Source organism: Chamaea fasciata, unplaced genomic scaffold, assembly GCF_029207755.1.
Source record: "Chamaea fasciata isolate MVZ Bird 193981 ecotype frontalis unplaced genomic scaffold, bChaFas1.0.hap1 SCAF_7, whole genome shotgun sequence".
In the NCBI taxonomy this organism is placed as follows: Eukaryota; Metazoa; Chordata; class Aves; order Passeriformes; family Sylviidae; genus Chamaea; species Chamaea fasciata.
The window spans coordinates 5,240,737-5,267,012 of record NW_027094092.1 but is presented as its reverse complement, the minus strand read 5'-3'; the positions used below and the strand labels follow the sequence as shown (position 1 = coordinate 5,267,012).

Here is a 26,276-nt window from a genome sequence, read left to right as displayed (position 1 = left end):
CCTCTTTGTGCTCTGGACTGGGAAAAATGGCTGACCAAAAATGAACTCCTTTTGACTAGAAGGCTCTTCTGCTGCCCAGCAATCATAGAATTACAGAAAGGTTTGTGTTAGAAGCAATCTTAAAATCATCCAGCTCCAACGCCCTGCCTTGGGCAGGGATGCCACTCCACCAGTTCGCTCAGAGCCTCTTCCAGAGATGGGGCATCCACAACTTCTCTGAGCAACCTGTACCAGAGCCTCACCACGCCCACAGTGAAGAATTTCTTCCTAACATCTAAGGTAAATCCCTCCTCCTTTAGTTTAGGAACGATTATGGAAAATTTAGCAAAACCCACTGCTTGGGGGGTTCACTGTTCCTGGTGTCCTTCAGGATCTGTTTCTTTGCCTGGGTTGTCTGTTTAGTTACAGCTATCACAGCTGTGATATCTGTCTCCTGGTTGGTGATTTTCATCTGTACCCACTGGCTGAATTGATGTATATATTGCAATGATTTTTAAAAACGCTTTTTAAAACAGAGTGGGTTTAAAAATGTCTGTAATTCCTCATTGCGCGTTGACCCTGATATGAGCTCAGTTGGTTAAAGCACTGTGCTAATAACACCAAGTTGTGGGTTCAATCTCCAGATGGGCCATTCACTTAAGAACTGGACTTGATGGTCCTTGTGGGTCCCTTCCAGCTCAGATTTCTGTGTCAGAATTCTGTGTAAGAGAGGTTGCATGGCAATTGCATGACATCTGGGGGGCTGCTGGGGATTTGTTTTCATCGTGCTACCCAGTACTGACACTGGCATTCTTTTGTAGGACCCTAGCACAGCAGTCAGGAAGTTCTATAGGCTGAAATTTGGGTAAATTGAGAGATCTGTCTCACTGTTAGTAAGGTACATAAGTTAACCCAGGGATCACACTGTTAACTTCCATTGAAAAAGAACAAAATAAAATATAATAAGATCCAAATGCAAATGTCAGAGAAGTTCATGCATGAAAGCTTTCAAAAGTCCAGGAAACAATCTTTCAGCTTATTTTATGCTTACTTTTCATCAACCAGCACCTGGATCTTCCTTAGCCTTAAACCTCTGATATTAATAGTTGGCCTTTGCTCTCCAGTTGTTCATTTATTCTACATTCTTTCTAAGAAAAATGCAGAAATCCTTTATCTTATGTACTTGTCTTAAGGGAATTCCATAAGTGTGTTGGCAAAATTCAAAGTATCTACAAGAATTGTGTAAGGAAACCAATTAGATTGTCTTCTTGATTGTTGGTTGGTGTTTTTTTTCTTTGTTTGGGTTTTGTTTTGTTGTTTTTGTTTGTTTGTTTTGTTTTGTTTTTCAAATTTCCATTTGAATTACCGTTTAGGGTTTCAACATGACTGTTTCTGCTTTCTTTAGTGATAGTATTTTGAGTAAAATGGGCTATGGACAACAGATACAAAACTAACCCCTTCCTGCACAGACTTGCTTGACCTTTGAGATACATCTGCAAAGCTGTTTGTCTTCTGGTAGTGAGATACTAGGAGATTTCTTTGCATGTGGAATTCCACTGTGCAAAAACTTGTGAGACAGATCTGATCTGCAAAGTAACATGGATGCTAATTAATCATACAGAATTGGTTCAGCTGCTGTGTGTGTCTCAGAGTTCTCACACATTCTGGGAGGGTTAAATAGCAGCAAAAGTAGGTCTACAGCCTGCTTTGGGTCTAGGTACTTTTTTTCTTCTCTTTCAAGAAAGAAATTACCATGGCTATTGCTAAGATTTCACAATCTTGTGACTAATTTTCTTAATTTAAAAGAAACTTTTTATTTCTATTTTGTTTCTGGAATTATCCTTCTAATTAGTATGGTACTTGGAACTATTTCTTTATTTGTCTCTGGTCATAATACTGACACCTGAAGTAAGAGAAGGAAGAAAAATCAACTGTATTGATTTTTGTCAGTGGCTTGTTGGGTGGTTGTTACGTGAAGAGAGTAAAGAATGGTGCTCTGGAACAGAGATTTCAACTTTATTGTGGCAGAACTGCATCCACTTTAAGTCATGATGATTCATTGTTTGTAAAAGATCTATTTTTAGTTGGCCTGAATTATATGGAGATTAAAGAGAATCATTAGCATAAAAATCCCCTTGAAGCTTCTGCACTTGGTATGATACAAAAGACTTTGTTAAGATCTCTTCAGCCTAGATAACTCTGGAGAATCCCTAAGTGCGCGCAGAAGGCAGGTTGGTAACTCCAGAAACCTTTTGTGGGTCAGTGATCTATTCCTCTGAGCACAATGCAACTTTTCATACAGATTGCACTCCAGAACAATGTTTTTTAGAAAAAGCACTGTCAGAAGAAAGAAATTGAGTGGTAAAGTAGGGAAAGGGGTAAATTTATTTGTAAAGAGAGCATCCACCTCTTTAGGAAAAGCCCTGGTGCTGGATTTTGCTGTTTGCTCTGTTCTCTCAATGCAGGTTGAACTCTTCTTTCACTGCACTGCCTCTGTCCAGTCTGGTGGTTCTTGTCACATGAAGTCAACACCACTGGAGTGACTGCTAGGTGGTTATGGCAGATGCAGTGGAGAGGAAGATGATCAGCTAAGCAGATTGTATGAGTATCTCTCTTCCTTTATCAGTGTGCCATCACAACAAAACTGAAGATTCCTGTTAAATACCTAGGTTGCAACAAGTACGAAATATGATGGTCATGGCTGAATATGACAATTGTTACAAAGAACTTCTAACAAGTCCAAGTTGCACACCATCATTTAGTGCATTTGTGCAAGGAACAAGATTTGCCATCTTAATTAAAAATGTCTTTGGTGAAATCCAAAAGGTGCTAATGTATTCTGTTTTGAAGAAGAGAATATTAACAGCAAACTTTAGAAATCAAGTATAAAAACAGGTTTAAATGACCTCCATATTTGGCTGAACAACAAATCCAAAATATATAGATTCTCTTAATACAGTTAAATTGAATATCTCAGTGTATGTCACGATATTTGAACTTGTCCTGCTGGCATACCAGTTAATTCTTAAATGAAGGTTAAATCATGATAACAACAGTTTCTCCAATAAAATCTTCTCTGAAATGCCCTTATTCCTTTGTCCTGAAAAGACACTTGTTTGCCTCTCAAGTTCTTAAATAAAAGACTTTTTCTGTTAGAGGAATGTAATAAAAATAAATGTGAAATCATACAACAATCAGGAGGAATATGAGGGAATAAGTCAGTTTTCATTACAATAGGGCTGAGTTTCATTGGAAATTTATGTATGTGGAAAAAATACTTAGGTAAAGAATAAATCCATTGCAGTAATTCTCAGTTACTGGAGGGACTGTTAATATGTCTTTTCACATTATGCAAAACCAGTAAACAAGAATAAGGGTCACAGCTTTAAGAAGAGTTGTTTGTAGCATCTGTTAGACTGAGCAAAATGTCACAATATGTAGTCTCCGGAAGGAGCAAACAGACCATTAAATCTTGGATGAATAAAGCAGGTTTTCAAGCTACTGCAGTTTTTTGTCTTTTTGGAATAATTACAGGAGGGCTTGGGGTTGTGGCTGTGATTATGTGAAGGCAATTGGACACTAAGTTTTAGTGGGACTAAAATTTGTCTCATGGTGCCAGAAGGAAGGGCTGGTTTGAAAACGGTTTCATGTAAAGAAAAAGACCTACCAGCTGCAAAACAGGTGGTAACCCACCAGGGGCAGGCAGGTATGAAATCATGGCTCTTTATTTGGATTACAGTGAGAGGAATAAAGAAAGGATAAAAGGTAGAACAGCAGACTCAGAGGAGCAACCTCCTGGCTTTTTATCAGAGGTTTTATTAACGAAATTGGGATTAGGTTATATGCTGGTAGAATGGAGATCCCAAATTTCAAACATGTAATTTGGACCTCTCAACCAGGTGCATTCCTGCTCAATGTGTTAAAAAAGTTCTCATTGGTGCTAAGATACTGCTTGGCATGATGTATTTATATCTTTTATATTTCTGTGTGTATACATATCTTTTATAGCTTTAGTGAAAGAAACTCACGATGTTACAATATTCACTCACAATATTGAAAGATTTTGCTGCCATTCAGTCCCCCACAGTTCCATCATGAAACCTAATTTTTTGGGTCATTTTGAAGAACTGTAACTGAAGAATGAACTGGAACAAACTGCTCTGCTATATAATCTAGAATAATGTAAGGCTGCAAACAGCACATCTGAAGCTATTTCAGAAATTTCATGAGTTCTAGATCAGGAGAAAATTTAAAAGAAGGTAATAATATTTTTCCTTTATATTAGTTTATTGCATTGCTAATGAAAGGAGAGGCATTTCATGTGTCAGTTTTACAAAAGCTCTTATTTGGGCCTCAAAAATTTAGTGGAAAGCTATCATGCACAAAATGGGGGTTTATGGCTTATGAGCAGTGCCAAGATGTAAATCCTGTCCAACAGCAACAGGGAACATTTTCCAAAACTGGAACTCAATTGCCTAAGCTATTTCCTGCTAAAGTATTCCTGGCCTCTTTTGTTTGGCCTGGTCAGACGGTGTTTTCCCTGATAGTTTCTTGGACACAAAGTAGCCAGCACAGGTAAAGGATCACTCCCAACTGGCGGCTGGAAACAATCCATAGTTTAAGAAAAAGAAAGTTTAATGGTCTAAAAGCAGAAAGGCTTCTTCAGTGGCCATGGAGAGGAGAGAACAAGCCCAGATAATATTTAGTTTAGTTATGGAAATCTTTTATAAAAGTCCCCCTTTCAAGTTGTGTGCTCTTAGCTCGTTCTAGAATCGGACAATTTTGTCAAGTAGGAAATGCAAGTGTTCTAGAATTGGCACTGTTTACAAAGTGCAGAGTTGCCAAGTTTTACTGATCATACCATGGAAAAGACACTAAGATGAAATTAATATATTGATGTACACATTGAAATATCATTATAACAAGTAGGGAGGGAACATAAATGCTAAGAAGGAAGAAATGAAAAAAGTGACTCTTCCAGTTTGTAGAGACAAAACAGAGCTGTTCAAGATGTGTGGTTTCAACACGCAGCATCAGCTTGAGCATCTTGGGAGCCTCTGAAAAGGCAGAGGGGAAAGCCCTGAAAATTCTTTGATTCTTTGTATTTTGGATAACAAAATCATAGCCACAGCTCTTTAGGAATAGGTTTTTATGGTCAAAAGACAGGAAATTAGGAAAGTTTCTGGAGTTTTTTTGTGAAGTTGTGCCTACATGTTGCACAAAACCATGAACCATTCCTTGGAATGGTTTCACCAGGACACCACTGACATGAGCTCCCTAGGGCAGGAGATTAAGAATTCTTTATGTAGGTAGTTGTTTAAATGAGATGATATATGGGTTTAGCTTCCCAGAATCTCCTAGGGTAGTTTGAGAGAGCTGTAAATAAGCATCATTCTCTCAAATTAATATCAAGCCCTCACTGTTGAGCAATAAAATATTTTCACAGAACTGAGATAGGTTTTACTAAAAACTACTGGTAGAGCTGTTCTTGCAAGGAAGAATAGGTGCGGCTTCTGAAGTTGTTTGGACAGGTGTTTTAGAATGTCATGAATAATATTACTAATATAAGAATCATTGTATTTCTTTTATTCCCAGGGTTTTGACTGGCATTTACAGAATTTTCAGGGTTGTTGATCTCTAGTATTCTGTACCTTCAGTGTGATATATTGGAACTGCTTCTTTTGCAATATCATGTACACTCTCTTTCTAGTTTCAGTTTCTCCAAAATTATTCAAAACTCCTCAGATTTCTTTGTTTTGACTTAAAAGGCTTTCCATATCTATGTTTTTAAAATAAAACTCACATCTGGGTGCTGTGCTTACAATCTGTCTGTATCAGGTTGTTGTGGTTTGACACTGGCCAAATGGCAGACACCCACAAAAGCTGCTTTCTTACCCTCCCCTGCCACAGCTGGGCAGAGGTGAGAAAGAAAAATTAACCAGGGGTTTGTGAGTTGAGATAAGGACTGGGAGAAAACATTCCAGGGGCAAGACAGGCTCATCTTAGAGGTACAAAGTGAATTTTATTACTAACAAAATCAGAGCAGGATTATGAGAAGGAAAAGGAAGCCCTTAAAACACTTTTTCTTCCTGGAGCCCCTCCCTCCTTCCCACAGACAGCACAGGGAGACAGGGGGTGGGAGTTTGGTCACTTCATCACCCGAGCTCTTCTTCCTCTGCTCAGGGAGAGGAATCCTTCCCCTGATGCACCATGGGGTCTCTCCCACGGGAGACAGTTCTCCGTGAACTTCTCCAGTGTGGCTCCAATCTCACGAGCAGCACTCCTGCCAAAAGTTGTGCAGCGTGAGTCCCTCCCACGGGCACACAGTCCTCCCAAAACTGCTGCAATGTGGGTCACTCTTCCACGGGGTGCAGCCCTCCAAGGACAGGCTGCTCCAGCCTGGAAGCAGGGCCCTCTCTCCACCCAGTCTCCCACCGGATCACAGCCTCCTCTAGGTCTCCATGTGCTCTGCCATGGGCACCTTCCCCACGGGCTGCAGGCGGATCTCTGCATCCCCCGTGGATCCCCATGGGCTGTGGGTGGTTTTCTGCATCCCCCGTGGATCCCCATGGGCTGTGGGTGGATCTCTGCATCCCCCTGGATCCCCACGGGCACAAAGGGACACCCTGCTCTGCCATGGTCTCACCACGGCCTGCAGAGGATTCTTGGCTCTGGGGCCTGGAGCACCTCCTCCCCCTCCTTCTCCACTGACTCTGGTGTTTCCATGTTGTTCCCTTCACGTGTTCTCACCTCCTCCTCCTCTCTGGCTGGAATTCAAATTGGCCCCCACTTTTGTTTTGATTTTCTTCTTAAATATGTTATCACAGAAGTGTTACCATCATCCCTACTTGGCCCATCCTTGGCCAGCAGCATGTCCATCTTCTGATCCATCAGGGATTGGCTCTGCTGGACGTGGTGGAAGCTTCCAGCAGCTTCTCACAGAAGCCACATCTGTGGCCCCCCTACCACAAAAAACCAGGCCATGAAAAACCAATACATAGATATTATAAAAATTAGTTTGGCCCTGAATTTAAAGGGAGGGTGAGGGTGGGATAATGGCTGAAACTGTGCTAATAAGAAAAGAACTCTTTCTGTATAAAGAAGAGAAAACACCTCACCTTTTCAATGAACAACTTTGAGGCCAGAGTTACTTGAAAAAATTTTTCAAATGAGGCAACACTGGACTCTGTAAGCATCAGATCAAATTCAGCTGAGGAGCAGAAGCAAGCATCCATGTGGTAATCATGCTATTTACTGACTCACAATAAAGACAATGATAAAATGTGTATCTCCTAAAGTTCAGGTACTCCAGGGAAGGAGCACCCCTGCTTGAGCAGGGTTGTTGGACCAGATGACCCACTGTGGTCCCTTCCAATCTTACCATTCCATGATTTTTTAATTCAAAATGGTACAATGCTGTAATATTTTACTTCATTGATTTCATCATACATTTTATCTGGGGAGCTACTTATTTCTTACATCTCACTGTCACTGTGATGCATTTTGTTATATCTTACTGTTTTATTAAAAATTAACAGTTACCAGCTAGGAACAAAGTCACAAAGCTGCAAAGAACTTATTGATGCCACTGAAATACAAAGGCAAGGAATTAACATGGTAAGGGGGACACTGACTCTCTCTGTTTTCTTAATTCTTTCTTAGCTGTAAATTTCTAAAACAATATTCTCCTGATATTTTTGAATCTATGTTATGACTTCAGGTCTGTCCAATTTGCACATGGCTCAGCTGAATATCTTTTTTTTTGCAGTCTGATTTTAAAACTTTGGGAGAATAATTCTAGTAGATGCAAACTTTTGGAACAACAGTGGCTGTACTCATTTGCCTGTCAATTTCCCTTTATCCTTCCTACATCCCAAAAACACAGAGCAATCCTGTGCTACATAGGCTTCTTAGAGATAACCGTGACCATCTTATGGCTTCAGTGAGTGAGACTGCAGTTCTCTTTTCTTTTTCTCATGTATTTCTAAGAGTATTCTCATTCCCTCAACATCATCTTGGTGTGACAAAGTGTACTTTGTTCTGGAGAAATAAATGGCAGGAGTAGATCTAGACATGAGGGGTCTGAACGGAGTATTACCAATTCTCAATTTTAAATGAATTATTAGAGAATAAATGAATTATTAGGCCAATTTTAAAAGTTTGTGTGGGCAAAATGACTTGGGGTTTGTTTGGTTGCTGGTTTAGGTGGGGTGTTTTACTATTTTTTTTCTTTTTCCTTGGAAAGTTCTAAATGCACACATACAGACCATGCATTTCATTCTAATAACTTTTTTTTGGTGAAATTGGAAAAATGCTTTGTTACTTCACTTTTTTACTCTATGCTAATGCTAAAATCTAGTACAAAAATGCTAATACAAAACTGAAGTGTGAACAGTGCTATCAGTATTTGATTTCTGCTCAAATTTTATAAAAGGCTCCTAGGGAGAAGCTAAAGTTGTGCATCAAGAGCTCATTGAGTCCAAATAGAGATTCTTTTCTGCTGGATTGCCAGAAGGCCTTCAAGCATTCTACAAAATTTTACTTTTCATAGGTTCATCTTCAAATCAAAGCAGTCACAAAGGTCATTAAGGAAATCCCTTCCTAATGAAGCAACCAGCAGTGCTCTTATCTGCAGAGCAACACTGCTATGAGTAAATTCTGTATTTTCATGCTTTTTTAAACTGCATTTGCCTCACAGAAGCATGCACAGAAATGGCAGATCTTACCAAGGTGGGCCAGTGTCTTAAAACTATAAATCTGAAAGCTAAAGGGGTTACAATTTTTTTTGGTTGCATAATCAAATCCAGCAGTAGCTTCCACTGCTGCCCAGCAGAGGCTTAGTGGGTTCTCCATCTCATGTTTTGCAGCAGCTTGACTTTGTTGAATACTTCTTTTCAACCAAATAACTGATTTAGCTAGGGATAACTGATGTAAGTAAAGCTTATTTACAAAAAGATTTGACCTGAGTAGAAGCCATGTGTATGATATAATGTTTGTAAATTGTATATATAGTGGATGAAAAAAACACAGAGGTAATTTTATTAAGGTTGTTCTCAGAAGAAAACCTTTAGTTTTTATTGTTAAATAAAAATTCTATAATGCTGTTATGAATTAATGTTGAATTATGATTTTTAAAGTAACTGGTGCTGCAGTTACTAGATAACACTAGATATTTAAGAGAAGTTTCTTTCATAGCAGTTGTATTTTACTAGGTAATCTTGCATTTTGAGCATCATAGAATTTGCCTTTAATTATGTTTAATGATTAATGCCTTCAAACTGCCTAACTGATTCCTTGATAACTTGCCTAGAAGATTACTGAAGATTTTTTGTGCATTTCCGGGTATCAATTTTTGGGAAGCAATGGCTGTTTGGTCATTCATTACCACATAATTTGTTGTCCGATGACAATATTATGCTATCTGTATTGTTGCCCATGTAAATTTTAGGAATAGAAATATACTTTAATGTAGTTGATTTACAGTTTTGCTCATTTGATAAAGGTCTACTTTTTTTCAAAAGCAGTGAATTAATATGCACTTAGCATCCACGAAACTGTTGTTCTCAAGGTGAAGACAAGTGGCAAGCTCAAAAGTTTCTATTGAAATGCTGCTTTTGTGTTGTATTTATAAAAACTACATACGTAAAGCAAATTTATAGAGCGTGCTGCTGCTTGTAACAGGTTGGTGATTTGTCTTTCCACCAAATCCTAAACCTGTTTTATGAGAGTGATAGATAAGTAGAGTGATGGCTAACAGAGTGTCCCTTCCCAGTGACACAGAATACGTGGTAGCCTTTTGAAAGGTCTCAAATGTGGGCCAGAATTTTGTAACTTTCTCTTGTCCTGCAGAGCTATTCTGTACAGTCTATATGTGTTGCTTTAGGGATGCTGGAGGGAAACACTGTATGATTTCTCCACCCTTCAGATGTTGTGAAACATTTGGGAGTTTCAACACAATCCTTTACTCACTACTGACTCTAAAAGAGCCATCTGTGTGTGTGTGTGTTTGTGTTATTTTAATTAAAATAACAAAAATAAATGAACAAACTTTGCATTCTGGAGTAAAACAACGACTGGTTCCTTTTGTGGCTGGTCACTTCAAACATCCATCAAACAAACACTGTTTATTCAATGTTTTGCATGCTTAGTGAGTTAGCCCAGGTTTTCTTGTCCTGTAAGTTGTTTTTCTTCAGCTCCTGCAGTTACCTTTCCATTAGGGAGTAGGGAATGCCTGTTTTCAGAGTCATCGTAGTATATTCTGTGAATACTTGCCGCCCTTTCTTTGTTGTGCAAATTCTTGGTGTGCCAGCCATTAAAGGCAGCTAATGGCTGCTGTCAGTTATCTGTGCACAGAACAAGTCGTGCTGTGGTTGCAATTTCTGCTTCAGTTATCCAGCTCACAGTCTATCAGGGGTAGAAAGTGCACCATTGAGCAACTAATATATTAATTTCAAACTGTGTAATTAATTGCACTTTAATTCTCTTTGATTGCTGGACAGTGCCGTGTGCCTGAAAGCCATTAAACTCTTTGTACAACAAGGTAAACAAGTCTGTTTCTGAATGTCTAATGTGGACAGATCTGTTGAGGGTTTTCTGCCAACTCAGACTCTGACTTAGTAATTTTCTGTTTTTTCAAGACACAAACAGCTTATATGTAATAAACTTTTGGAGACGCAAATGCTACATTTTTAACTGGCCCAAAACTGCATACACACTTTTAAAAAAATTCATTTTTTTTCTGCTGTTCAGAGGAAAAAAAACCCAAAAAACTGTTTCTGCCATATTTCTATGTACACCTGTTACTACCTGTCCTTCTGCAGTCTGACAATTGCAGCCAAGAAAACAGATCAAGGCAAAATCCCATCTACTGTATTTTTAATGAGATTATAGTAAAATCACAGTATTCCTCAGAAGAATCATTTGAGAAGGCAGTGAAGATAGGCCACTGATGCATGATGATATTGAAAAATAAATACGCAATCATCAACAGCAAAACCCACAAGAACCACTCAAATATTTGAGCAAGGGAGGAATAATTTCTCGGAAATTGGGGGATGAATAAAGTAGGTCAGGATTTTTATTCTGGTTTGATCTGTTATTTCATCCCTCATGTTTGCAGGGCAAGGGGATGGTGATTACAGGGAAAGAGAAGAGAGGAAAGTGAAATGGATGTTTCCTCTGAGGAAGGAGAAAAAAATCAACCAACAGCCCCCAACAACCTCTGCAATTCGCCAGCTGCCTGATCACCATGAGCTGATAGTACTTACATCCAGGTGGGACTTATTGGCAAAGGGGTACTTGAAGGAGGCCAAGGAGGTGTTGGGGTTTGTTTGTTTGCTTGTTTGTTTGTTTTTTTGTTTGTTTGTTTTTGTTTTTTTATTTTCTTCTTCTCTGCAGGGAAAGAGGTTGTTCTTGCTGCACAGTGAGGAAGAAAGAACACAGGTGTTTGAGGGAAAACAGGTAAGTAAACTAGTTAATAGAAAATGGTATCACTGGGGAAATAGAAGTCAGTTGCCTAAAGAACACCAGAAAAGAGCTGATTCTCTGAGAGAAGGGTTGGTGGCAAAGCTGGTAATTCTTGTGGCTTTGAAAAATAATCTTATGGGCTGGATTATGAAATATTGCTCTACCTTCCCTGGTCTGGCTGAAATGACAAACACAGGTAACGTGTGTGTAACTGCCCAATTAATGTGTGTTCTCTTCAAATCTAAGAATAATTCTTAGAAGGTAGTGTGAATATGGGAATTTCAATGTTCAGAGGTGTAATTTGTTCAGCAGCACAACTAATAGCCACACATATGTATACAGTCAGAGATTTTGAGAGAGGACACAGTTCCCTTCCCTGTCTTCTGTAAAATTATTTGGTTTTGGTTTGTTCACCACAGCCTTCATTCTTTTCTACACTCCTACTCTATTAGCTGCAAGGTTTAAAAAAATACTACAGGTTCACCTTTGTCTGCCCTACTGACTGAGTTACACTGAATACTGAAACAGCCCATCTATTGCTTATATTCTCTGGTTTATTTTCATTAGAGTAAGGACAGTAAGTAAGGCATACTATTTATACAAGTGGAATACTGGCAATAAAGACTACATTCCTCAAAATAGATGTTTTCATTCCTTAAGAGTAGTCTTTAGAGACGGCAACTGCTTAGAAACTGGGAGAGCCAAACCTGTACTTATTTAAGAACAAGTATGGGTGTAATTTTAATTTGTTGTGCTGGGTCCTACTTTTTGTGCTGCGATTAAATGACTGTAGGCAGTCTCTGCCACTAGCTCTTAATTAGAGACTTGTCTGTGCCTAGAGGTAGGACTTTGGAGAACTATGATGTATATGGCAGAAAGGAATGCTTGAGACTGAGGCCTTCTTTAATTTGATTTTTTTTTTTCTGATTGGGTGTTTAGCCTTTTTTTTCCCACATGACAAAGGAAAAGTTACAGATGAATTGCAGCAGCAGATAAACTTGAGAGACTGAAGCATTCTCAGTGTAGAAAGAACACTGGAATTTCTTAGAAATACTTTGTGCATTCAAGTGAGCATGTGCAGGAAGTAAATTAGGATCTTGGTCCCTCAAACCAAACATACTGGCTCCTCCAAGTAGATGAAGATTTTCACCCTAGAGTCACAGCGTGCACATATTTTTTTCCTTTCTTGTGGTCTAATTCCTGGAGATTGGAATTACTTTTGCTTTCTATTTGTCTGAAAAAGCATGTGCTGAAAAACTCAGAGGCTGAAGTTAGATTGTTTTTGGAAGAATGGTTTTAGTGAAAAAACCTCGTACCAGCTGTGCTATTTAACAGTTTAAACTACAGCAAGTTTTAGTCCGTCTTTATAATGTTGGCAGGCATAATTGGGAAAAGAATTCTGTTTTCATATCTGTATCTAATACTGAACTTACAAAAGCTACAGAAAATATGTTTCTCAGTTCCCAAGTTTAGAGTCTATTCAAGATTAAGTACTCTGTTTTTTATCTTCTCAGAAAAATTTGCTGGATGGATTGTTACCCTGATGGCCCTTAAATATCTAGGATGCTCCAAAGTGGAAGTAGTGAGATCAAAAACCATTAAAAAGTGTTTTTTTATCCTTACTGGCATTAGTTTTTACTGTGTAAACAGCTCCATGCAGTCACAGCATCAGTTCCAGAGATTAAACACTCTGACAATGGCTATGTGTAAGATGGTCAGATTAATTTCTTATCAAACAGAATTGATTCAGTATTAGGAATAGAAACCATCTGATGCATTTTTCAGATCAAAGCTAATTCTCCCTCGACACACATGCACTTGAGTAGCTGAGTCTCTGTGACAGCTAAATTATAGGAGTGCTTTACACACACATTATCTTGTCACAACATAAGAACATCCTACTGTGCTAAAATACCGCTTTCAGAAGAAACATATAATTTTCCCATATTGTGGGGGAGGATGCTAAACAGTTTCTTTCTTTTACATATCTTTTATTTTCACCTTCTACAGGCATGAGAAGAGCAAAATTCTAAAACAAAAAATTGGAAAACTCTTCATTTGAATTGCTATGTATTTTTACCCTCTTCATCTTCTGTGTAATGAAATGTGTTGATAGCTCTGCCTAGGATTACATAGAAAATACAGAAAAAAAATAGTGATTTCATTTTAGAGTTTAGTTGCTTGTTTAAAGAGAATGATTCTTAATTTTTAAAGAGAATGATTGTATGTTTTTTTCCCCCTCATGCATTAGGGAAAGTGAATGCTTTTGAATTAGAGTTGTATTAATATGTTTTGGGAAATTTAATGAGTATTTTGCAACAGCTTTGTGGCACAACTTTAAAAATTCCTAATAGTTGATACTGTCTGATGTGATACATGGCTTAGGTCATTCCAGGCTTTTGGAAGGTGCTGTAAATTAAGTTGAACTTCTCTCAGTTTCTTGTAAGACAGTTAAATATATAGGGCTTTGACTTGTAACAGGGCACCGTTACCATCTGAACTAAGGCTGGGGCTGTTTGTCAGGGCTTGTTTGGTTTCCAGTCTATTAAAGGACACATGCATTCAGTCCAAAATTTAGCCCTTGAAAAAAAAATGGTTAAAATAATATTTCTTTTCAATAACTACATGGTCCTACAGGTAAATATGCTCTTCACTGGTTGTGTTGGTTTGGCACAGATTGGTTTTTGATAGCAAGAGGGCCACAGATGTGGCTTCTGTGAGAAGCTGCTGGAAGCTTCCATCATGTCCAGCAGAACCAATCTCTGATGGATCAGAAGATGGACATGCTGCTGGCCAAGGCTGGGCCAAGTAGGGATGATGGTAACACTTCTGTGATAACATATTTAAGAAGAAAATCAAAACAAAAGTGGGGGCCAATTTGAATTCCAGCCAGAGAGGAGGAGGAGGTGAGAACACGTGAGGGAAACAACATGGAAACACCAGGGTCAGTGGAGAAGGAGGGGGAGGAGATGCTCCAGGCCCCAGAGCCAAGAATCCTCTGCAGGCCGTGGTGAGACCATGGCAGAGCAGGGTGTCCCTTTGTGCCCGTGGGGATCCAGGGGGGATGCAGAGATCCACCCACAGCCCATGGGGATCCAGGGGGGATGCAGAGATCCGCCTGCAGCCCGTGGGGAAGATGCCCATGGCAGAGCACATGGAGACCTAGAGGAGGCTGTGATCCGGTGGGAGACTGGGTGGAGAGGGGGCCCTGCTTCCAGGCTGGAGCAGCCTGTCCTTGGAGGGCTGCACCCCGTGGAAGAGTGACCCACATTGCAGCAGTTTGGGGAGGACTGTGTGCCCATCCTTTTCTTCCTCCAACTTCTGATCTGAAGTCCTTGATGTGTAGAAAAAGCCTTCTGGTTTTCACTGCTCATTGAAAGTCTTTTGTCGTGTGTGACAAGTACGGGCCTGAGTGCTGGGTACCTGAAGTGGTGTCCTTGCATGTATGTGTCAAGACCTCGCCCTGTGTATTTTCATCAATGCTATATTCAAGGCAAAGGGAGCATAAAAAGCCCCTGAAATTAACTTCTGAAATTGTTTTAGTTTCATCTTATTTGTTTACTTATGCCTGTTTTCTGAGATTCTGAGGAATATTGACCCCAAACACAATGCATGACACTTGGAGTCACTGTCCTGTGTGTCGGCCTCTGCACTCCAGACCTGGCTCAGAGTTATTCCTGGTCCAGCAGGGCATTGAGAGAGGCAGTCCTTATGCCTTAAAGACCTAGAAATAGAATTACAGACCTGTGAGATGATATTAGTATAGAAGGTAATATAAAGGCTGGTCTGTATTGGAGGTCTCCAAGGGGCAGATATGGAAAATGCAATGCTCACTCCTGTGTGAGGTGAATACAGTTTAATAAGTTTGGCAAATTAGTATAATTGACAAAATTTGCCAATTAAATACTTAAATGCTGAGGTAATTTCCCCTTTTGGTTCCAGCTCTTACTGTAGGCCTGCTTTAGGAACGAAACTTAGTTTATGAAACATGTCTCGAAGAGCTGTTTTCAACCTTGGAAAAACCAAGATAGGATGGGACCCCCCCAACTTGGAGCTTCTAGAATGTGTTTTATATTTCTGCCTATCTAGCTAGGGAAAAGGTAGTGAAAAGTACTGGGCTACCTAGGAACTATATAACTATAGAATAATAATTTACCAAGCTACGAATATATATGAAGGAAATAGAAAAGCAAAAATCATTCTGGCATCAGTCCCCCACCGCGGACAAAGGCAAGCAGTGCCTGGGTGTGCTGCATGCAGCACTGGTGCTTCCAGGCTGCTCCTTGAGCAGGGCTAGGCACTGAGGGGAGGATGCTGGGCATCATCTTGGCATGGCCTTTTCACTGGCTGCACACAGCAAAGGTCAGCGCTGCTGCTGCTCAGGAGGAGGTTTTAAGGATCTTTAATGGTGACATTGTAAGAATAATTCAAGGTACTGTTTTAAAATTATTTTTTTTTTCTGTGGTAAGGCATATTGCTATTTGGAGCCGCAATTGTACACCACGACAGGTCTATGAAGTGTAATTGAATTTGTAGAGCCACAGAATGGTTTGGGTTACACAGGATCATAGAGGTCAACTAGTTCCAATCCCCGTGTCATGGGCAGGGAGACCTGCTTGACCAGGTCACTCAAAGCCTCATCCAGCCTGATCTTCAACACTTTCAAGTATGAGGCATCCACAACTTTTGTGGGCAACCTGTGTCCAGAGTGCCTCAACAACCTCACAGTAAAGGATTTCTTTGTGATATCTGATATAAACTTACCCTCTATGAGTTTAAAGCATTACCCCTTGTCCTGTCATCACATGCCCTTGTCAGAAATTCCTCTCCAGTTTTCCTGTAAATCCCCATGGGTACTGAAAGGTGCTAAAGGTCTCCCTGGAGCCTTCTCTTTTTCAGGTGAGTTTCTCTAAATATTTAGCAGTTTAGCACTCACCTTTCTATTAATTCACTATTTATATCAATATTTTATACATCTGCCTCCTCAGAGTACAGATTTAGCAGCTTTCCACAGGTTTATTTCAGTCTGTAGCTCTTTTAGAGGAGTTCCCTTGTCCTTCAAGTGGGGTTGGCAGTGCCTAAGGTTTGCACTTGTCTTCCCTGTTTGCATAACAAGGCAGGCCTTGGATAAAGAAAACTGACCAAAGAAGAAGAGTGTGCTTTGGAAATAGATGGAATACCCCAATTTTCCCTGTTGTCAGTTTGGTCTGGAGATGTTGGTGGGCTGTGCACAGAGATGCAGTTTTACCTGAAATGCTTACGTGACTTCCACTGGTGTAAAGTTCTTTTTATGGGAGAACTGATTTTTAATGCTGGTTAAAAGGACAATTCACAAAAATATATGGGATGTCAGGTTTCTTTCTATTGTTTATATAAGCTGGGGAATGTTTTCTCTTTTCATGTATCATGCTTTAATTATACGAACAAATGAACACGAGAAAAGGAACTTCTATTTCTGTGTTTAACAAAGCCAATCTCTTACAGAATTTAATGACAATTCTTGATTAGGGGCTAGACGAATCTAGACTGTCCTCTCTGTCTCAACACCATCAAAATTTTCTGTGCCTATCCACCTGTATTAAGCTTACACGTCCCTCATCTCTCACATGAAAGTTCATTGCCATTGAAAGAATTAGATCCTATAAACGAATATATTTTTTGTAAGAAAAGCTTGAATATAGGTTTAATACTATTCCAAGAAAGTGTAGAAAAACATATGAAGGAATGGAAACAAATAATATTTATGTATATAAATATATTTATATTTATATACATATATATAAATATATTTATGTTTATATACATATATATGTGTATGTATTTGTTTTCATATTATTTATAGTTATATTTATATTGTAAATGTATATTTCTTACTAAATATTCAAGATGTTTATATTGCAATATTGCATCATGTCTTGTGCCTACTCTGAAATATTGATTATCCAGCCTGGGACAGTAAAGCATAGAACTGCAGTTCAGCTAAGAATTTAGAATTACTAATTCGTTAAAGAGGGCTAGAGTAGTACATTCTCAACAAATGAAGCCTTTTCTTTAATGTACTGTAATCTTGTACATATGCAATGCAAAACCACATGCTTTTTACCAACTGATCATATTTTGGTTTTGATATTAATTAATCATTGGCATTCCATTGTCCTAAAAAGGAATGTGTTTGCTTTCTCATACGACTGGACAAAACAATGCTATTAAAAGAAACTTATGTAATAGAATAGTACAGAAATGTGCTGTATTATGAATGCAAAAAAGTGAAACAATTTTGATTTTTTTTAGGGCCTGGTATTTTCACCATTTTCTCATGAGAGTGTTCTGTCAGTGTTCTGTTGAGTACACTTCATGGTGCTGTGCTCCAAATCCCCATTTGTGCCCCATTGTTGTGATAAATAAACGCATGTTTATCGTTTACCACTTGCCATGTGCTTAGTGGTTGTGTGCCTGGGATCCTGCTGTGAAATGACAGTTCATGAACAGCCACTATAAAGTGACAGGCTTGACTACAAAAAAACCCTGTCCTTACTGTTTGCACACCGAGACAGAGGGTGCTCAGGAACCTGAGTAAAGAAGTTGGGGTTTTTACGGGTTTTTGTTTTTGTTTGTTTGGTTTTTGTGTGCAGTTTTTGTGTTTTGGTTTGTTTGTTTGTTTTTGAGGGTGTGGCTTTGGGGCTTTTTTGTTTGTTTGTTTGTGTTTTCTGCATTTATTTTTTTTTCACCCCTTTTTCCTTTTCTTTTTTTTTCCTTGCTTTCCTTCTCAACACATTATGTTCTGTGGATCAGCTCTTTTAGCATTTCTATTTACAACCACAGCATCACTGTGACTTTCGCAGTGGACCAGATGGAGATTTCTGGAGCTTCATCCTTGACATCTAATGAAAGTTCTGCGTTTGTGTCTGGAAATTTAGAGAGTTGGGAGAGGTTCCTTCTCTAAAGGAAGGGTGAAAGAATGTGCTGATGATAGAGTACTGTGAGTGGCTCTGTTCCAGTACTGATGTAAAACCTTAAATGAATACAAAATATACCCATGGTGCTATTATCTGGGCCATGATTTGACTTTTGGATCAAGATTAAAGAATGTTCACAGGTTGCTGATCTGTTAAGTTTGGTATTGCTATTTAAGTAACTCTTCAATTTACTCCCACACAAAGTTATAGTCAAAGGTCTCTGCAAAGCATTTGATGGTGGAATTAGGAAATCATGAATATTCTCATCTGTAAGAGGACCCAGAAACAAACAAATATTGTGACTGTAAAGTATTTAATTTTAATCATTTTGTGTTTGACTCTTCTGGCTGTGAAGAGATCCTAATGAAGTAGTGGCATTCCTGCACTTTGCAGGATATTTCCTGTCCTGGTTAATACTGGACATGAGCTTTGACAAGTGACAAACATGCACCAATAGTTAAAGGCACCATCCAAGCTGAAGCTTCAATTATCTATATTTCCATCTTGGCATCCTTTGAGTCAAGAAAAGCAGTGACAACAGTATGATTATTTTAAGAAATGTCTCAGGTAGAATGCATGAATGTTAAAATATAGATTGACTTTCTTTGTTACTACAAAGCCTATTTTTTTGTCATTTCAGTATTTTCATTATTAGTCACTCTTATCCTGTGATGTAAGCACCCTTTGCTAGACTTTTGCGTTGGGGAAGCACTGAGTTTTCAGTTTGGTGAGCTTGGTTAAGGCTATTCTTCATGTGATCATAATCAGTACTGCCTGCTGTAGAGTAGTGAGTGCTACCCAATTTTCCACCCAAATTTGCCAGTGACACACTGAATGACCTTATAAAGGAGATGATATTTCCTTTCTTCATCTTGGTTTTCCTCCTGTGACATGAGAACAATATTAATGACCTCCTGAAAAAAACTCATTAAAACCATATATGCATTAGTGATTGAGGTTTGAAACTCACTTTGGTGCCGTGTAATGCAATATGCTTAGTGGATGCTGTTGACATACTTTCTTTAGGAGTGTGAGTTCAAGATGAATTCAGTGAGGAGAGGGCTTTGAACGGAAGAGTTCCCTCTTTGAAGTGAACAGGCATGTGCTACGTGCTGAGACAGGGATGCATTGTTCTGTTTTACACAGGAATTGCTCAAGCCCTGCATCTAGGGTTACACAAGAGAGTAAGACAGAGTCAAGGACCTAACTAAACATTCAATGCTGATCAAAAAAAAAAATCTTATCTGACTTCTTATATATTCTTCCTATATCTGGATTCTGTTTGTACTCCTTTGGGTGCAATACTGCATGTCTAGTGATAAGAACTATTTGAATTAAAAGAAAAGAGAACTGAACTCTTGGCAAAAAATCCCCATCATAGTTTTTCAGAATGGGTATAATTTACTGGTTAAGCAATATCTCTCCTGACAGATGTCTGATAGATCAAATCTTAAAATTATGAAGGAGTTAGTCTGGTGTATATAAGTTCTACTGCAGGATATTACACAAAATGTTATGGTAAGTGGTAGATTAATTGACTGGAGACAATTCTTGCTGTGCTGAGTTTCTTACAGACTGTGAAGCAACAGCAATTAAATGCAAGCTTTTGATGCATCTACATAACAGACTATTTAAGTGCAGGCATCTTTAGAAACTGCAAAAAGGCCTGCTGAAACACACTACACTTCAAAAATAATTCTGATGTTTATGTCAAAAGTATTTCTAAAACTTCAAAGTGACCAAAAGAAATAGGTTGCTCTGAAGAGGAGCTTGAGTATAAACCCTTAGAACATTCCCAGGTAAGGAGTCCATATGTACTAGATACAGTGCCTACAGTAGTGACATTAATCATTGAAATAGTAAGACAGTGTCTGGTTTATATAGAGCAAATTAATCAGGCAGTAACAGTCTGAACCTCCTGTGTAATATCCAGTTTCAGCTGGCTTGAAAATGCTGGTGATTCCCACAAACAAAAAGGATTTGCAATCTCCTAGAAATCTCATAGAACTCCACATTTAGTAATAGAGAATAATTTTTGCAAATACTTTTGTCCAAGGTTTTGTCTTGGACCTGATGTGACCTTCTTAATGCACCTTCAATTTATCTTGTTTAAGTAGCTATTGCACTAAGATTTCATGGAATGAAATTCCATGTTGTTTCTTTTATTTCTGAAATAATTCATTTTATGCTAGAGTATAATTGTAAAAATAATTACCTAAGAGTTGATTTTTGCACTAAATGCATCACTACACATTTCAGTCCATCTGAATGTGTTTATTTCTTCTATGGTAATTCATGATAAATAAGTCAATTTTATCATATGTCAAGTATTTATCCTGTAGTTAGATAATTGTTCATTTGTCTATTAACTTTCTGGCCAATATATATGTAAATACATAGACAGAATGAAGCAAAGCACTTAAATAAAATAACATACAATGAATATGGCTACAGGAGAGTTTCTTCAGTAAGAGAGATTTTTCACTATCAAAGCAATAAATATTCATTTTAAAAAGCTTGTTTTCTCCAAAATATTATCTACACTTCTAAGCATATATAAAATATAGCAACTTACAAACCAAACCTTGTGGAGATTGATGAGAAATACCTTGAGGATTCCAAGGACCTGATCCTCTAAATAATTATGCACCTGAATATCATTATGTTCATAAAGATTGCAGTTGATATCAAATGAGTGTGTTAGGGTTAGGCTAAAAACATCAGTGTCATGCAGATATGTAAAGATCATGATACCTCATGGTAAGACCATGGCTTGTTTCAGGTTTGCTCTCCAGCTGATGAACCTTCCTGTGGAACATGAACAGAGTCCCAGTTTAGAACAACCAAAGCCTTGAGAACTTTCTAAACCACATCCAGCAAAGTCAGATCATTACCTCTGCAAAGGAAATTTTTGTAGACTTGGTGTTAAATCCATCAACATTATCTCTGAAAGTGATAGAGATAAGCAATCGCTTGCTGGCATCTGCCACCCCATGTCTAAGACATGCATGTTTTTTTGAATGTAGTTGTTAACGAAAGAAATGTCTGTTAATCCTTTGACTTATTAATAACCCTTTTTGTTGACCTTTTACAGTGGGTAAAACACCACTAACAGTGTGTTAGACACAATTTACAATGTGTGCAGTTCTTACCATAACAGGATTTTTGGCAACCGGAGCCTTGGGTATGATAACACTAGCCAGCAATACCAATAAGTGTTTGTAAATAATGTTTTGTTATGAGAGAAAACATACTAAAAGACAGTATTGGAAGCATCCATAACTTTGGTTCTAGAAACACTGAATCAGAAATAAAGCTAAGACATGAAAGTAGAAATACTTCAAGTTTATATATGAAGTAGTGAGCCAAACATAGATAAATAGCTTTGCCTGAAGTCCACGAAAAGGAAGTGACTGAATAAGAGACATGCAAAAGATTTCTGGCATACCTGGGAATTAATTGACTGAAGGTCTCCAGAAACTTCATTCAGTGTCTTCACTTTGAGGTAGTACTTGTTTCCCAGTACATACTGCCTTAAATGTATTTTCCTCCTTATTATAAGGAGGGTATAGAGAAACACAGAGAAATTCTGTGGAGAGTCTTAATCCTCCGTTTCTACCCTAAATATTCAAGGTTCCAATTTTTAAAGTGAGCTTTGGTGAGGGTAATAATTTACTACATTCCTGTTCTTGGATTTCTGGCATCATCACTGGAGCTCAGTTTACCCACCAGTCTTCTCAGTGTCTAGTTTAGGACTCTGTGAAGATACACAGTTCTTCCAAAATAGATACAACATGGCAACAACGGCTCCTCCTAATCACTTCCAGCTGAACTTCTTTTTATAATGTGTCCTAATGGAAACTGCCTAATTTTCTTGATTTACCAAACAACAACAAAAATCTTCCCACTGCTTTCTGTACAAAAAGATAGTTGCTCCTAAACATATACATTTACACTGTATTTCCTCTTCCTAAACTTATGCAAACATTTGATGACTGCAGTCTGAAAACCAGAAGAGAGCCTGTGAAAATAGTAGAAGGCCTTTCTCCTTCGTATTTAGAAGGGTGATGTAAAAGTCTCTTCTGCAAATAGGTATATTTATTTTTTTTCTTTTTTGGATTTCCTGTTGGAGAACGTTTGCATTTGAAAGTTTTTTCTGCGTCTTGCTCTAGAGATTATTGTGAGGAAGTCTGGGGGGGGGTGTGTGTTAATGTTTGAGGGCTGTCTGTATGATCTAAATGATTTCCTGGAATTAATACTTTCCTGTGCTAGAGAAAATATTTTTTTTAGTTGACCTAAACAGTACAAATTTGAAGGACTTGAGGTAGTCAGTAATAGTCTTGTTCCCTTGAAGTCATAACCTTTTGAAACTAAGATTCTGTCAGGTTGCAAGGTGAATATGGATAGTGAGTAGTGACTGGAGTGACCCCATTTAAGACATAGAGATAGAACTACAGGTCATGGGGACAATACCCATGTCGTACATCTCAATTCAAATTATTAATATTTATTTTTGACCCCAGCATGTTGATTAGAGTGTATTTTCCTGTGTATAAAAATTCTAAACTGCTATATGCCTGTGAACATATTCAAGAAGATGGAGAAGACCAAATCCAGTTGATGTGTATTAGGAACTGTTTCACTGTCCATCTTTGAAGAAATTGAAGTTAAGAGAAGAAACTACTGACAGAACAGCATTGTTGTGTTTTACTGAGGGGTGATTATTTTTAATGTAGGCTAAGAAAAAGTTATATTTCCACATAATGAGTTTGGAAACAAAATGTGAAATGAGTGAGAAGCAGAAATTCAACATGAGTGCTATTTTTATGAAGCTAGGTATTTCATGCAGTTTAAGAAGCAAGTTATCTCTGTCAGAAGGGGATGAAATTAAGCTTTACAAATAATCCTTCAGGTTATCATAGGAAGAAGATTCAATTCACTGAGCAGACATCTTTGCAATCCCAATTTTGAGTGCTCTAGTGTACGGAGGGAGATGAAAAAAAATTAAAAAGTAGGAGGTTTTGGTCAGCCTTATCAGCCTGTCAGCTTGGTTTGTAGTAGGTCATAAAACACCTGTTGATCAGGAAAAATGAATAAAGTGTTTATCAGTATGGACCTGAGATAGACTCAGGAATGACAGACTAGGCAGGTTGATGTTAACTGTGTGTAATGCCTTAGTAGCTGTTTTAAAGGGCAGACAAGGCAACGTCTGAAATTTGAAGTTCAGCTGGGGTTTGCTAAACTAGAAAAAAAAAGAGATCTGATGAAATTTTTTAAAAGTAAACATAGTGATTACTAATTAAGTAGACTTTAAGGTAAAGGCATCTAAATTGCTTCGAAGTTTGTCAATTGAATATGTGTGAGGGGGAGGCTGTGTTGTTTTTTTCAGGGTGAGGATGACTTGCTTCCCAGTTTGCTTGAAAGTATTTCTGATGAAACTAACTCATTTCCCTACTAGCCTAAGCCATAAAGTGCTGTTGTTCTCCTCATTAGTGTAAATGTAGCATCAGACAATTTAGCTGGCATGGCAGATAGCTAAAAGAGAAATTTCAGAGGACTACAGTGTGAGGAAATGCAAAGATAGATCCTATCCCATACTAAGAACAAAAAGCTCCAGTGCACATTTGCTGCCTGTGTTGAGAAGCCAGTGCTGCTGTTTCTGTTATTCCAGCCAGCCTAGAAAGCCTTCTTCTTTTACACTGTTTGCTCACACGCCAGGAGTCACTTCAGAATTTATATTTTTATTTATTGGACTTATCATTGCTAATTATTTAGTTGGGTTAGGTGTGAACTGTTATATATAATAAAGTATCCTTATTATAAAAGCAAGTCTCCAGTAAAACAACTAACAGCATCTTAAAATGAACATATCCATAGTCGAATTCACCAGGGTTAATATTTGTCAAATACTCCACTGAGACTTATTTGCTTTTCTGCCTAACATAGCAACCTGCCCTTTTAAAAACTATCACAGATGTTGCCACCGGTCTCCTTTTCTGTGGCTTTATAAATTCCTTGCTGACCAGCTTTCAGGTGCAGTTAGTGCAGTAGTTTATGTGGAAACTAGATGAGAATACTGTAATACAAGAGAAGAATGATTCAAAAGTAAGGACAGGAGTGAGTCTGGAAAATGTTGGTAGGTCAAATGCAATTCTTTCTTTGTCCTTCTGTGCCAAATATTTGAGTCTGGAGTGTCTTATAAGATCTTAGATTTAGCTGAAGATGAGAATAATTGACATGAAATGAATTTTTTTTTTTCTTTGACCGGTCTGCTTTTGTGAAATTTTACACTGGTTATTATTTGACAGCAGCTTTTTCTTTATAGAGGGTAAGCTCCCCCAGTCAGACAAAGCAAAGACCCTCAAACTTCCCCCAAGTGCAGACTAAAATTACAGAGCCAGAAATGAACTAATTTTGAGCTTTTGTGCTCCAGCACTGGAAGAGAACAAGGATTTGTAGAGACGTATGACACTGAGAGGAAAAAAGCTGACATTCAAGCAGTGTAGTATTCCAGACCTTTTGGGGCTCACAGAAAATGTAGGCTGATTCGTATTTCCCAGACAGATAATTAGTTTTATTATGGGAACAGGATCATATATAAGTTGGAAGATACCTGTATTTGCTTAACTGAAGAGATTTCTGTGAAGAATTACTGTTCTCTTTCCTTTCTTTAGATGTGTGGCCAGCTCTTCATGTCTGACCTCTTGGTGTGCTGCATTAAGATTGTTGTCACTACTTTGCTTTGATTCTATCCCTTGTTTACAAACGTATCCATGTTAGAATTATTTTCCAGTGAAGATTACTAGAAAATAGTCTTACTTTCCATTGAAAAGAACGACCCTTATTTTATTAGTAATTCAGTGCTTTGGCATTCATTATTTTTATATCATTTAAGAATGTGTATCAAGAGCTGGATAAATCCTATTCTGGTTTTGTGAATAAAAGGCTAGGAATTGTCACTGAAAGAAATCGTTCAAGTTTTCAGTCTCCTAGACTGGTCTCAGGATAGACTCATGTTGGTTTGATTACATGTTTGTATGTTTAATATAGTGGCACCTTATATATTTCAACCACTTTGCTAAAACCAAAACAAAAACAAAAACAAAAAACCCAAACCTAATTCTTTCAATCAACTTTAAGTTTGGTACTATTATTTAAACACTAGCTTTGGTAGTGGTCATTAAACAGAATCAGTAATTGTAAATTATTCAATTTAGTAAATGGAAAAATGAAGTGCATGTTTCAGAAAGTGGTGATTTCCTACACTTTGTTCATTATGCCACTAGTGAAAGTCACAAATACTTTTTTTTTCTTTTGGTTTTGCCCATCTCTGCAGGTGGCAAAGGAGACCCAAGAGTATAAGTCCAATTTTCTCACTTTGCTGAAGAGATCTGTGAGAGGAGACTTGACACCACACGTGGTCCAGAATGGCATGTCTCTAGAATGCAGGATGTTGGGATTTTTGCAACTAATTTACTCTTTACATCTTAAATATATTTGACAGTTGTTGGCAATTTTGGCCTTAGGAAACACCAGGTGGCACATTGCCAGGCAAAACATTCAGGAGCCTGTATTTGCAGCACTGTTCTACCTGTAGATTTCTATTATTGCTATAGGCATTACATCTTCGAGCATTGTGCTAGATTTGGAAAACATTTTAGAGTAAATATGGTGTTTGTAGAGATAACAGTGGTTAAATTCGTGAGGTAAAATATTAATACCTTAAACATTTTCACATGGTTCCCTTTTCTTTGTGGAGGGTTTAGGATCATGCATAGAAAATTTACATCTTTGTTGCACCCATGACATGACTTCCTAGTCCTGAGTCAGCAGTTACCAAAATTCAGCAGGCATTTTTACTGATAAGAAAACAAG

At 38.1% G+C, this 26,276-nt stretch overlaps 1 long non-coding RNA gene across 1 annotated transcript in view; it reads left to right on the top strand.

Annotated features, from left to right (window-relative positions):
- Positions 1-11,284: 11,284 nt before the first annotated feature.
- LOC136291675 (uncharacterized) overlaps positions 11,285-26,276 on the top strand; it is a 95,296-nt gene continuing 80,304 nt past the window's right edge. The window contains exon 1 of the long non-coding RNA XR_010721660.1: positions 11,285-11,439. This is a non-coding gene — a long non-coding RNA (uncharacterized lncRNA). The remainder of the gene's footprint in view (positions 11,440-26,276) is intronic.